We start from the raw sequence: 15,297 nt of genomic DNA, 5'->3' as shown, positions 1-15,297 counted from the left end.
CTTGAAGGAGTTCCCTCACATGCTGAGTACTTGTTGGCTGCTTTTCCTTCACTCTGCGGTCCAACTCATCCCAAACCATCTCAATTGGGTTGAGGTCGGGTGATTGTGGAGGCCAGGTCATCTGATGTAGCACTCCATCACTCTCCTTCTTGGTCAAATAGCCCTTACACAGCCTCAGACAGTTTCACCAGCAAAACACCCCCACACCTCCTCCTCCATCCTTCATGGTGGGAACCACACATGCGGAGAGCATCCGTTCACCTACTCTGTCTCACAAAGACACGGTGGTTGGAACCAAAAACCTCAAATTTGGACTCCTCAGACCAAAGGATAGATTTCCACTGGTCTAATGTCCATTGCTCGTGTTACTTGGCCCAAGCAAGTCTCTTCTTCTTATTTGTATCCTTTAGCAGTGGTTTCTTTGCAGCAATTCGACCATGAAGGCCTGATTCACGCAGTCTCCTCTGAACAGTTGATGTTGAGATGTGTCTGTTACTTGAACTCGGGTGAAGCATTTATTTGGGCTGCAACTCTAATGAACTTGTCGTCTGCAGCAGAGGTAATTCTGGGTCTTCCTTTCCTGTGGCGGTCCTCATGTGAGCCAGTTTCATCATAGCGCTTGATGGTTTTGAAATGTTTTGGATTGACTGTGTTTGTGTAAGAGTGTGCAAAGCTGTCATCAAGGCAAAGGGTGGTTCCATATGTGTTATTTCATGGTTTTGATGTCTTCACTATTATTCTACAATGTAGACAATAGTAAAAATAAAGAAAAACCCTAGAATAGGTTGGTGTCCAAACTGTTGACTGGTACTGTACGTTTTTGGTTATGGTCAATAATATCAAAGGCTGGACTGAAATCTACCAGTACAGCTCACACAATCTTCTTATTATCAATTTATTTTAACCAATTATCAGTCATTTGTGTCAGTGCAGTACATGTTGAGTGCCCTTCTCTATAAGCATGCTGAAAGTCTGTTTTTTCCATTTTGCTAAGAGCAAGATGATTGGTCTGCTGTTAGAACCAGTAAAGGCTGCTTTTCCACTCTTGGGTAGTGTAATGACTTTGGCTTCCCTCCAAGCCTGAGGACAAACACCTTCCTCTAGACTCAGATTAAAGATATGGCAGATAGAAGTGGCCAAAGAGTCAGCTTCCATCCTCAGTAGCCTTTCATCTAAGTTGTAAATGCCAGGAGGTTTGTCATTATTGATCGATAAAACAAATTTTACCAAATTCAAATTTACAATGCATTTCCTTCATTATAATTTGTTTAATGCATGAATACGATGGCTCACTGTTTGTTGTTGGCATTTCCTTCTTAAGTTTGCCCACTTTGCCAATTAAGTAATCATTAAAATACTTGGCAACATTAGGGCCTCCCGAGTGGTGCATCGGTACTAGAGGCGTCACTATAGACCCGGGTTTGACCTTTCGGAACCTTGGTTCTCTTAGATATATATATCAACTATATTGTGATCACTGTGTCCAATGGGTACGGATACAGCTTTAGAACAGAGTTCTACAGTATTAGTAAAAATGTGATTAATACATGTGGATGATCTTGTTCCTGTGGTATTTGTAAATGCCCTTGTAGGTTAATTAATAACCTGAACCAGAAAACAGGTACTGGTAAGTTAGTTAGGACATCTACTTTGTGGATGACACAAGTAATTTTTCCAACAATTGTTTACAGACAGATTATTTCACTTATAATTCACTGTATCACAATTCCAGTGGGTCAGAAGTTTACATACACTAAGTTGACTGTGCCTTTAAACAGCATGGCAAATTCCAGAAAATGATGTTATGGCTTTAGAAGCTTCTGATAGGCTAATTGACATAATTTGAGTCAATTGGAGGTGTACCTGTAGATGTATTTCAAGGCCTACCTTCAAACTCAGTGCCTCTTTGCTTGACATCATGGGAAAAGACCTCCACAAGTCTGGTTCATCCTTGTGGGCAATTTCCAAATGCCTGAAGGTACCATGTTCATCTGTACAAACAATAGTACGCAAGTATAAACACCATGGGACCACGCAGCCGTCATTCTGCTCAGGAAGGAGACACGTTCTGTCTCCTAGAGATGAACGTACTTTGGTGCGAAAAGTGCAAATCAGAACAACAGCAAATGACCTTGTGAAGATGCTGGAGGAAACAGGTACAAAAGTATCTATATCCACAGTAAAACGAGTCCTATATCGACATAACATGAAAGGCAGCTCAGCAAGGAAGAAGCCACTGCTCCAAAACTGCCATAAAAAAGCCAGACTACGGTTTGCAATTGCACATGGGGACAAAGGTAATACTTTTTGGAGAAATGTCCTCTGGTCTGATGAAACAAAAATAGAACTGTTTGGCCATAATGACCATCGTTATGTTTGGATGAAAAAGGGGGAGGCTTGCAAGCCGAAGAACACCATCCCAACCGTGAAGCACGGGGGTGGCAGCATCATGTTGTGGGGGTGCTTTGCTGCAGGAGGGACTGGTGCACTTCACAAAATAGATGGCATCATGAGGATGGAAAATGATGTGGATATATTGAAGCAACATCTCAAGACATCAGTCAGGAAGTTAAAGCTTGGTCTTCCAAATGGACAATGACCCCAAGCATACTTCCAAAGTTGTGGCAAAATGGCTTAAGGACAACAAAGTCAAGTATTGGAGTGGCCATCACAAAGTCCTGACCTCAATCCCATAGAACATTTGTGGGCAGAACTGAAAAAGCTTGTGCGTGCAAGGAGGCCTATAAACCTGACTCAGTTACACCAGCTCTGTCAGAAGGAATGGGCCAAAATTCACTCAACTTTTTGGGGAAGCTTGTGGAAGGCTACCCGAAACATTTACATTTTAGTCATTTAGCAGACGCTCTTATCCAGAGCGACTTACAGTAGTGAATGCATACATTTCATACATTTTTTCCCCCGTACTGGTCCCCCGTGGGAATCGAACCCACAACGCTGGCGTTGCAAACACCATGCTCTACCAACTGAGCCACACCGGACCCAAGTTAAACAATTTAAAAGCAATGCTACCAAATACTAATTGAGTGTATGTAAACTTCTGACCCACTTGGAATGTGATGAAATAAATAAATGCTGAAATAAATCACTCCCTACTATTATTCTGGCATTTCACATTCTTAAAATAAAGTTGTGATCCTAACTGACCTAAGACAGGGAATTTTTACTCTGATTAAATGTCAGGAATTGTGAAAAACTGAGTTTAAATGTATTTGGCTAAGGTGTATTTAAACTTCCAACTTCAACTGTACACTATCAAGCATTTCATACACATTATTTTAGATACTGACTGTTAGCGGTTGGTGGCTTATAGCAACACCCCAAAATAATAGGCTTTAGACGAGGCAGGTGAAACTGCAGCCACATTTCTTCAATAACACTTCTCTAAGCATTACTGGGATTTGACTATTAATATATATAGCAACACCTCCCCCATAAGCAGTCCTGTCTCTTCTATATATGTTATATCCTTGTATTGCTACTATTGTATCAAAGGAATTATCTAAGTGAATCTCAGAAATGGCTAAAATATTAATGTTATCTGACGTTAGCAAGTTACTGATTTCATGATCCTTGTTTCTAAGGATACATATATTAACATGGGCTATGTTTAGCTCTTTCCTGGGTAGCTTCTCAGACATAATATTGAAAATAACAAACAAAGCAAGAGAAAAAAAAACACAGTTAGCAGTCCATTAATGAGTTGGTGTGTGTAAGTGTGTGTGAGGGCTGAAGTTACAAACCCATAGGCTTGGCTTTCTCATCCCTTCCAGGCTTTTGGGAGGGAGGGTGGACAATGTGCCTGTCATATCGGATGTAAGCAAATGTCCCCACGCGCTCTGGCAGCTTTCATGGCCGGGATAAGTTATTTTCTCTTCTGGCGCACAGCTTCAGGATAGTCCTTGCTGAGGAATATGTACATTCCCCTCAAGTTCTTGGCTCTTTCTACCTTGTCCTTGAACCTCAGGAATTTGACGATTGTTGGCCTGGGCCTGTCACCTGGGCCGGTGGTGGGTTTTCCAGTCCTGTGGGCACGATTCAACTCAATCTTCCTGTGGTCCATCTCCAGTTTCTCCGAGATCGTTTCTCTCACTATGTCCTCAGACTCCATCCAGGTCTCATGTGGAGATTCTGCAATTCTATCGACAACAATGTTGTCCCACCTTGATTGTCCCTCAAGATAATCTGATTTCTCTGTCATTGTTATCATGGATTCATATAAAAAAAACGAATGTCCTCTTTCAATGACTTACAGATTGTCGTCATCTTGCCATTTTCCTGTTTAAACTCATGACCCTGGGAGAACTTTAAACTGTTCTTCAGTTTTTGGACCGGTCATCCATTCTTTTATTAGTTGACTCTACCAGTATCAGTACACAACACTTGAAGCTATTTTGTTGTTGTTGCAACTGCTTGTAGAATTGTCTTTGTTTGTTTAAAAGATCCTTCCACCTGTGCTATAGAGAGACCATCGTCCTCAATGGTACACCCACTGACTGTTACTCTCCGCAACTCCTGACAGGGCAGGTCGGAGGGAATATGGAAACAGCAACAAACAGTAGAGATCTAGACAGTCACAAGCTCAAGACAATCCACGGTGCCAGCCACAAGGGCTAACCGCGTCGCGGGCTGCGTTGAAGCCCTCAAGGAAACCCCACTAGCTCGATAGGCAGCTAACAATGGCTGCTACACCAAGCAGGTCATCATCAGACCCTCGGTCGGCAGGATCCCTGGACAGATAGCAGTGGTCCCAGCAACAGATGCCAACCGCGTCGCAGGATACAAAATCAAAAAGGAAATTAGCTAGTAACAAAACTTTTCCAATAGAACACTTTTTCAGACACTTTCAAAACTTGCTAAAACAACAGAGCGCTGCCTCATTCTTTGTTCAACAGGTACATTGCTGGAATATTGGCACATTGTGGGTGTTAACCTGTCTGTCTAGACAGACTACCATCCAGATATGTATTAGTGATTGATGACTATTGGTACTAGCTAACAAACAAGTTCCTGTGGGTTTAATCTTGTAATTTAAAAAGAAACTTCAAATCATAGACCAGGGGGTCAAGATAAGGGAGAGAGAGAATTCGCCATCAGAGTAAGAGTGCTGATCTAGGATCAGGTCCACTCTGTCATATAATACTAAACTCAGCAAAAAAATAAACATCCCTTTTTCAGGACCCTGTCTTTCAAGATAATTTGTAAAAATCCAAATAACTTCACAGATCTTCATTGTAAATGGTTTAAACACTGTTTCCCATGCTTGTTCAATGAACCATAAACAATTAATAAACAAGTAACTGTGGAACGGTCGTTAAGACAGGAACAGCTTACTGACGGTAGGCAATTAAGGTCACAGTTATGAAAACTTAGGACACTAAGAGGCCTTTCTACTGACTCTGAAAAACACCAAAAGAAAGATGCCCAGGGTCTGTGCTCATCTGCATGAACGTGCCTTAGGCATGCTGCAAGGAGGCATGAGGACTGCAGATGTGGCCAGGGCAATAAATTGCAATGTCCGTACTGTGAGACGCCAAAGACAGCGCTACAGGGAGACAGGACAGACAGCTGATCGTCCTCGAAGTGGCAGACCACATGTAACAACACATGCACAGGATCGGTACATCCGAACATCACACCTGCGGGACAGGTGCAGGATGGCAACAACAACTGACTGAGTTATACCAGGAACGCACAATCCCACCATCAGTGCTCAGACTGTCCACAATAGGCTGAGAGAGGCTGGACTGAGGGCTTGTAGGCCTGTTGTAAGGCAGGTCCTCACCAGACATCACCGGCAACAACGTCGCCTATGGGCACAAACCCACCGTTGCTGGACCAGACAGGACTGTCAAAAAGTGCTCTTCACTGACGAGTCACAGTTTTGTCTCACCAGGGGTGATGGTCAGATTCGTGTTTCTCGTCGAGGGAATGAGCGTGACACCGAGGCCTGTACTTTGGAGTGGGATCGATTTGGAGGTGGAGGGTCCGTCATGGTCTGGGGCGGTGTGTCACAGCATCATCAGACTGAGCTTGTTGTCATTGCAGGCAATCTCAAAGCTGTGCATTACAGGCAAGACATCCTCCTCCCTCATGTGGTACCCTTCCTGCAGGCTCATCCTGACATGACCCTCCAGCATGACAATGCCACCAGCCATACTGCTCGTTCTGTGCGTGATTTTCTGCAAGACAGGAATGTCAGTGTTCTGCCATGGCCAGCAAAGAGCCCGGATCTCAATCCCATTGAGCACGTCTGGGACCTGTTGGATCGGAAAGTGAGGGCTAGGGCCATTCCCCCCAGAAATGTCCAGGAACTTGCAGGTGCCTTGGTGGAAGAGTGGGGTAATATCTCACAGCAAGTACTAGCAAATCTGGTGCAGTCGATGAGGAGGAGATGCACTGCAGTACTTAATGCAGCTGGTGGCCACACCAGATACTGACTGTTACTTTTGATTTTGAACCCCCCCCTTTGTTCAGGGACACATTATTCCATTTCTGTTAGTCACATGTCTGTGGAACTTGTTCAGTTTATGTCTCAGTTGTTGAATCTTATGTTCATACATATATTTGCACGTTAAGTTTGCTGAAAATAAACACAATTGACAGTGAGAGGTCATTTCTTTTTTTGCTGAGTTTAGTATTCATTATGAGGTTACCATCAGCAAATTCTTAGTCTGGATTGTTTTCTTGGGTCAAAGTGGACCCTGTACATGAATGAAATATGATTAGTCCGGTAAATTTGTATGTACTGTAGATACCCTGTAGATACTGGTCTTGACGAGAAGAAAATAAACTGGTCGGGGGTGGTTCTCTTCTGCAGTGTTCAAACAATCCAGCAAATGTGGAGGAGTTAAGATGGAGTGTCGCCTTGCTAACGTCCAAAACCAGATGTTGCGTCACAGGCTGTCTTTCCATTTCCCCTGAAAACCTGATCATCAGGTTTTTGGAGACTCGGGAGAGGCTAGATGAAGGCTAACGACTGTTTCATCTAAATAACATTATAGTGGCCTGGAAATATGAGGACATTGTTAAAGTAGACAAATGTTTAGTAGGAAACAACTTCGCCGTCATTTTCATGTCATCAAACGGATGGCAATGTTGTCATTAGCTAGCAAAGTTCGTCAAAATGACGTAGCAATGCTAACATTAGCTAGCTAAAATCCAGTGGTCTTCCCTCAATCTTAGCTAGATAGCTAGGTAACATTATACTACATCTAACATCAATCTGGTGACAAAAATTATGATAAAAGCTTTTCCTACTGTTTACCTCCTTTTGCAATATAATTGTATTTCCAAGCCACTGTAATGCACTTTTGATTAAATCAGCGCTCATTAACAATGCATTGAGTACAATGCTCGATCAGTCAGCCATGCTTCTCAGATAGTGGCTTGCTTGTTCTTGAGAATAGCCATAGCTAGCTACCATAGTGAACCCCTCGAGAGTAGCTAATTTCAGTGCATTATTCATTTAGCTTGTTAGCTAGCTGGCTGTTCTAGAAATGATACAATCACATGCTAGCTAATTGTTTCAATGCACCTTCCAAATGTGAATTTACAAGACAAAAAGGACACTTCCCAGATAACAAATGTTGGTACTGGAAATGTTCACTGAAGTTGGGGGAGCGTTCCATTAATGTTGCACCAATGTTCCCCAAAAGGTTGAAATGGACGGTTTTCTTAATACTCTTTGAAAGTTCTCTTTTGGTTGTATGAAGGTAGCGGGGAACATTCTCTGAAGGTTACAAAGTTGGAAACACACACACACACACACACACACACACACACACACACACACACACACAGGATTACACAGTTAAATGTGAACAATTAACACAATTATAATTTCTGTTATCAATTTGTTTTATAAAATGGGTTCGGAGAAATCTGCAATCAGATTAGCACACACACACAGGCTGGCACAATTAAATATAAACAATTTGTTCTTATATTTATTCTCAGTAATACCAATTACCCCACTGAAGACATTTTTTTATAGTACAGTATACTCAGTCATAACTGACTTTATATGGGCAAATACAACTCAGAATCAAATGGAAAGTTTTAAGCCCTCCAAGACTTAAAAATAAGTGATATTGGCACATGATGGAGGGAATGTTGGAACATCACTAACGAAGGATCGAACCCTTTTTCAATTTTCGCCTAAAATAACATACCCAAATCTAACTGCCTGTAGCTCAGGACCTGAAGCAAGGATATTTGGCATTTTTTGCTATTTTATTAGGATCCCCATTAGCTGTTGCAAAAGCAGTAGCTACTCTTCCTGGGGTCCACACAAAACATAATACAGAATGACATAATACAGAACATCAATAGACAAGAACAGAACTACATAAATACATTTTAAAAGACACACGTAGCCTACATATCAATGCATACACAAACTATTTAGGTCAAATAGAGGAGAGGCGTTGTGCCGTGAGGTGTTGCTTTCTCTGCTTTTTGAATCCAGGATTGCCGTTTATTTGAGCAATATGAGATGGAAGGAAGTTCCATGCAATAAGGCCTCTATATAATACTGTACGCTTTCTTGAATTTGTTCTGGATTTGGGGACTGTGCATATTCTTAATACCATTTGCAAGGAAACACTTTGAAGTTTGTGGAAATTTGAAATTAATGTAGGAGAATAACACATTAGATCTGGTAAGATAATACAACAACAAAAAATGTGTTTTCTATACACACAGTAGTGTGTTTGCAAAGTTTCAGATTGATCCAGTGAAGCATTGCAAGTATGCACAAATGTGCCGAATTGGTCAATCGATACATTTTCAAATACATAACTATAGAGAACATACAAAATGATATGATAATGCAAAATCTAGGTTTATACACTCCCAGGAATGTCATACGTGATGGATCATTAGCTTATACACTAACTTTTACACATCTAGTTGGCCAGGCAGGGTGGGTGTGGAGCCAGAGACAGCAGGGGTTCAAACTGTAGAACCCAGTTCCTACATTTGAATATAAAAATGGATTTAATCAAACAAAACTATGCTACATTTTATCTCTGTGACCCTCAGGATGACAAATCAGAGCAAGACTACTGAATGTAAGTACATTATTTACCTTCAGAGGGGAATATATCAAACCAGTTCCGTGATAAAAGTTTTTTGTTGTTGTGCACTCTCCTCAAACAATAGCATGCTATTTTTTCACTGTAATAGCTACTGTAAATTGGACAGTGAAGTTAGATTAACAAGAATTTACGCTTTCTGCCCATATAAGAAATGGCTATGTCCTGGAAAGTTTGCTGTTACTTACAATGTCATGCTAATTACATTAGCATACATTATCTCAACCTCCCGGTATAGCGACACCAATAACAAAAATGTACACTTAATCCAGTATAAACTAATGTATAGAATGTATTATACAAGAGAAAAATCACATACTACAGCACAACGGCGGAGTCATGTCTTATGCGTAAAACTAAGAATAACCCATGCCTTCTGCGAATGCTACTAAGTCCAAAAGTTATGAGCAGAGTTAGAAAGTTGTCTGTCAGAAGTGTCACAATGTAAATGTAAGTTTAATTCGTCTGTCTGCATATTTCAAGACATGGCATATCAATCATCTTGAAAAAAATGCACACTTAACTGGAAATCAACCAATCCTCCATCACTAACAAAATGCAAAAGACAAATACTATATTATCTAAAATGTTGAAAATGCGTTGGTGACAGAGTAAAACAAAATGGTACAGTTTGAGGCCATGTGGCGGAGAGTGATGCGGGCGCTGAAGATGGATGGGGTGTGAGCAGGTGGGTCTGGCCAGGTGTTATGTCATTGATGTTTGTGTGCGTCTGTATGCTGTCGTTGGTATGTGCATATTTTGTATTGTTTGAAAAAAAGTAATAAAATCTTACGAAATAAAATATATTAACAGTTAACACATTTATAATTTTTCCTAACAATTCAGACATCTCTGCAATCTGATTGGCACACACGGATTTCATAATTGTCTTGTCTGACCACCGTCTATGGTACAGGGGAGTCAAAGGCTCACTCCTCCACAACCTCCTCTTCAACCCTCTCTGCAACCTGTAAAACAAAGAGTTCTTAATTAGTTAAATACTATTATTGGGGTTCTTAAGGATATTGTGCCATTGGTGCCATTGGTGCACACTTAGGGAGGTAGAGCAGGGTTTCAGGACCCAAAGTGTGACCTGGTTATGTCAGAGGTGGGTCACAAGTTAATACATTTCTAATCTCATATGATACTATTTCTTCCTAATGTTGGTTGTTGGAGGACAGTTCATTCCTAATTTGGGCCTCGAGCTGAGCCCGATGTAGAGAATCGGGACATAACAGAAATCATGTCACCTACACACAAAGGTAATGAGAGAAAGAATGCTGTATTGGTCAGAAAGCAAGCAGACTGGGAGCAGGAGCTCAGCAGAACCTTTACCGGGAAAGACGGTCACCCCTTGGGACAAATGATTGTCACTGACTGTTGGTGTACTTTAGGGCTGACCCCAATTAGTCGACTGGTCGATTGTTTGGTCGTTAGGCTGTTGGTCGACCGAGATTGTTTTAGTTGAGCAGTAACAAAAAATAAATATATATATATAAAAACATTTGGGTGGCGCATGGAAATAAGCTCGATTTGGCCTCTGGAGGCCCATCTCAGGCCTCACAATGGATTTGTTCACTGAGATGGGCATATACACACACACACACACACACACACACACACACACCATATATTTTTGCGTCCATCACAGTGAACGAATCCATTGTGGAGGCCTAGACTAAAAGCCAATTTATGCTTGATCCAAAAATGTGGCTCCATATGGAGGGTGTGATGCAATTGCAGCGCCTCCAGAGGCATGCAGAGGCCAAATCGAGCTTATTTCCATGCGCCACCCAAATGTTTTAACAATGCGGAGGGCTCTGTATAGCTCCGCATTGACATGATCTGTTGACGGTTGGTGGGGATGGTACATCCTGTATTAACACAAACTCTCTTCCTTGACAGCAGGGAAAGGGGGATACCTAGTCAATAGTACAACTGAATGCATTTTCCACATTTAACCTCTGAATCAGAGGAGGGCAGGGGGCTGCCATAATCGACATCCATGTCTTCAGCGCCCAGGGAACAGTGTGTTAACAGCCTTGGTCGGGGGCAGAACGACAGATTTTTACCTTGTCAGCTCGGGGATTTGATCCAGCAACCTTTTGGTTACTGACCCAATGCTCTAACCACTAGGCTCTGCACTGCGAAGTACAATAAGTATGAATGCCCTGACTTCTGCTGAGGCCATATCACCATAAATGCTACATGGCCAATGCAGACAACAGATTGACCATGCGCTCAGATGCACAATGCACTTCTCTCTCCAGAATGCGCTCTCTCCCGCCAATTTGTGCACATTCATTGTTTCATAACTTCATTGTGTGAATATTTTGAGTTTGATTGTTCGTGTATATCAATTCCCCATTACACATATCACCAGTAGTACATTTACTGTTAATTCCTAATCTACAATGTTTGTTACTTTGATTATGGTAATTTATTTTAAAGCATTCAATATTATTATTCCAGTCTTCGCGTTTTCATTATTGGAGTGGACACATATGTTGTGCACTCTGCAAACAATGCTACACTTGTGAGAAACGAGTTTTGACAATTTAGTCACCGTCTTTTGTTTGTAGCGCTCCTGTCAATGTTGAGTAAGGACGTGCAAGCATAGAAGTAGGCCTATAGGCTACCTGGTCTGCGTGCAAATGTAGGCATATAAATGTGTCCATTTGGGGATCTGATAGTGTTTGTGATTGGCTTAATGCACCACCACTAATGACCCGTGGAGCTACTCAAAGTAATGTTCTTCACCTAACCCTAAGTCTGTTTTTACATCCATTGAGAATTACAATAGTTCCTCAATGTATTTGAAATATATCTCTCTCCTTTTCGATAACCACTCAGCTTGAAAGGGAAAAATGTCATGCTCTGATCCAATGGAAACGTCATAAAATAGGCCTACCTGATTTACTTCTTATCAGTGCTTGACTTGGACTGAAATACGTTCCGGTACTCATTGTGGGTGCTGATACTGTTTATATGTAGGTGCAGGAGCTCCACAATACTTTTGAGCTAATATTCTAGAAGAGGAATAGGAGCTCAAGCAGTAGAACATTTGAGGTGCAGGTACTCAGCTCCAGTGAGCTCCTGCCCAAGTCAAGTACTGCTTCTTATCCCTACAGCTGTGTCTGTCCTGAGATAACTGGCGTGGGAAACTTTGAGGGCCCAGAATATTTTATTCAATGTTGCAAGTTCACTAGTGCAAGCTTCAGGATTCTGTCAAACCCTCCTGAAGTTGCCAGTAATAGGTTTACACAAGGAGTCGGCAACCTTTCGCATGTGGAATGCCAATTTATCTTACCATTTATACCGATCTGCGTGCCAGTTATGGTTTTCATATGCACATTTTCATGAAACAGTTTCATTTTAAAATGTATAATAACATCTTCATATCTCAGTCATTGTCAAGTGGTTAATCCAAATTCTATACAAATCTAAATGAAAATGATACAAAGAGAAACTTATATTGCCAACTATGTAAAAAAAAGCCAACAAATAAAAACATTGCAGCTTGCAGGTAGAAAATATCCTGATCAAAATAAATATCCTATAAAATCACATTGGCTAATTTCATCCAAACTGCTCACGAGCGTAAGCGTAGCCAGGCGCTAAAATAGAACTTGATTTTATTTTTTACGCTTGATGCGCTGCAAGTCCCGCCTCTCCCATCTCCTCATTGGTTTTTAGGAGCGTCCACAGAAGAAGACATTACTAGAAACAAACTACATTTCTCCTTTTATCTGTGGATTAATTGACAGAGTAGAGAACATTCTACAAAGATCCCAAAAAAAGGACCTTGTGCATTTCAGGTAAAATAACAACAAAATTCAAAAGGCACTCGCACATCTGAGCAATCTTTTTGCAGGTGCATGGCAACAGTTGAACAAGATGAAGGAAAAAGGAAACCGCACACTGCTCTTGATAGTATCACTGATATTTAATAAGCTTACGAATCGGCCTCACGGCCTTCGTCAGAGCTTTTGTGAGTTTTTTTTTAAATCAGCACCCCTATGTAGACCTAGCCCCACCCACATCCGTTCCACGCATGGAAAGGGGTTGGAAGCAAAGGAAAATAATAAATAAGTGCTACCAAACATAACAATATGCATTTCAAAAACACCACAAAAGTGTATAAATAAAACGCATTAAACACGTCCAACCACCAAAAGCTCTGACGAAGGCCGTGAGGCCGATACGTAAGCTTATTAAATATCAGGTAAAATAACAACCCAATGTTTATATCCAAGGAAAAAAAATTGCTAGCAACAGCAAGCTAGCTAGCTAAAAGTCCATGAATGCTACGACCTGTCCACAAATTAATATAGTTGGTTAAGAGTTCATTTTGATATTTCAACATACGTGTCCTGATCGTGCCTGGTGTGGATGGACAAAATCAAGACGCGCGCGATGACGGACACACGCGTGTGCATGCCGGTCTAGTCAGCATGTCAGACCCCATAAGTCAAACTTGCCTAACGCTAACTGAAAATACACCCCATGTATCTAGTTTAATCTATGAAGATGGTCACTCAGTGTAGCAGTGTAGAAAATAAAGGAAATGCACAAGGAGAAGATCACCTTTCTACAGGAAGAGGGCTGCTCATAGAAACCTTGCTGCCTGCTACTCAACCTACCAATAGCACTTACTAACCATCAAACATCTGGTCATGTTGGGGCCAGGAAGCAAGTGTAAGAACTGGACACATGCACTGAGGAAGGCACAAACTGAAATGTCCATGTAGTGTATTAAGACATTTTACTACTATAAAATTAAGAAAATAAAGCTTTAACTGCAAATATCAAGTGAGTGCTGGTCCTTTAATTTTTATCTGAACAAGTTAAACCATTTGCTAGACCTGGAGAATAACCACCTAGAGTCGATTTGCGTCAATCTAAGTTACATAAGAAAAAAAATTCTAAAATGAATTGTCGAAAGGGGAGATTCTCACGAACACGATGGTGTTCTCCGTTTCGCTCTACGACCCCCACAAGTGTAACGGGACTCGTCTGAAGGTAACCACTAACGGTTGAAAAATAAAAACTAATGGAATAGTTTAACTTGGGTCAAACGTTTCGGGTAGCCTTCCACAAGCTTCACACGATAAGTTGGTGAATTTTGGCCCATTCCTCCTGACAGAGCTGGTGTAATTGAGTCAGGTTTGTAGGCCTCCTTGCTCGCACACGCTTTTTCAGTTCTGCCCAAAAATGTTCTATAGGATTGAGGTCAGGGCTTTGTGATGGCCACTCCAATACTTGACTTTGTTGTCCTTAAGCCATTTTGCCACAACTTTGGAAGTATGCTTGGGGGTCATTGTCCATTTGGAAGACCCATTTGCAACCAAGCTTTCCCTTCCTGACTGATGTCTTGAGATGTTGCTTCAATATATCCAAGTAATTTTCCATCCTCATGAAGCCATCTATTTTGTGAAGTACACCAGTCCCTCCTGCAGCAAAGCACCCCCGTGCTTCACGGTTGGTATGGTGTTCTTCGGCTTGCAAGCCTCCCCCTTCAAACATACTGATGGTCATGATTGCCAAACAGTTCTATTTTTGTTTCATCAGATCAGAAGACATTTCTCCAAAAAGTACAATCTTTGTCCCCATGTGCAGTTGCAAACCGTAGTCTGGCTTTTTTATTGCGGTTTTGGAGCAGTGGCTTCTTTGTTGCTGAGCGGCCTTTCAGGTTGTCGATATAGAACTCGTTAAACTGTGGATATATATATTTTTCTACCTGTTTCCTCCAGCATCTTCACAAGGTCCTTTGCTGCTGTTCTGGGATTGAGCTGCACTTTTCACACCAAAGTACATTCATCTCTAGGAGACAGAATGCGTTTTCTTCCTGCGTGGTATGACAGCTGCGTGGTGTTTATACTTGCGTACTATTGTTTGTACAGATGAACGTGGTACCTTCAGGCGTTTTCTTTTTCTGAGGTCTTTTGATTTTCCCATGATGTCAAGCAAAGAGGCACTGAGTTTGAAGGTAAGCCTTGAAATACATCCACAGGTACACCTCCAATTGACTCATATGATGTCAATTAGCCTATCAGAAGCTTCTAAAGCCATGACATCATTTTCTGTAATTTTCCAAGATGTTTAAAGGCGCAGTCAACTTAGTGTATGTAAACTCCTGACCCACTGGAATTGTGATACAGTGAATTATAAGTTAACCTGT

The 15,297-nt window shown here is 41.4% G+C and overlaps 1 protein-coding gene across 10 annotated transcripts in view; it reads right to left on the bottom strand.

Moving 5' to 3' along the window:
* LOC106584141 (carboxyl-terminal PDZ ligand of neuronal nitric oxide synthase protein) overlaps positions 1-15,297 on the bottom strand; it is a 241,671-nt gene that overhangs the window by 208,298 nt on the left and 18,076 nt on the right. For 8 of the 10 annotated variants that reach the window (XR_006761501.1, XR_006761502.1, XR_006761499.1 and 5 more), the window contains one exon: positions 7,861-10,084. The exons of the other annotated variants lie outside the window; for them this stretch is intronic. The gene's annotated coding sequence lies outside the window, so the exon portion shown is untranslated. Of the gene's footprint in view, positions 1-7,860; positions 10,085-15,297 lie in introns of those variants that run through there. 10 annotated transcript variants of the gene reach the window in all.

Source organism: Salmo salar, chromosome ssa23, assembly GCF_905237065.1.
Source record: "Salmo salar chromosome ssa23, Ssal_v3.1, whole genome shotgun sequence".
NCBI classification, from domain to species: Eukaryota; Metazoa; Chordata; class Actinopteri; order Salmoniformes; family Salmonidae; genus Salmo; species Salmo salar.
Note: the sequence above shows the minus strand (reverse complement) of the source record. Positions and strands in the feature narration are given on the sequence as shown.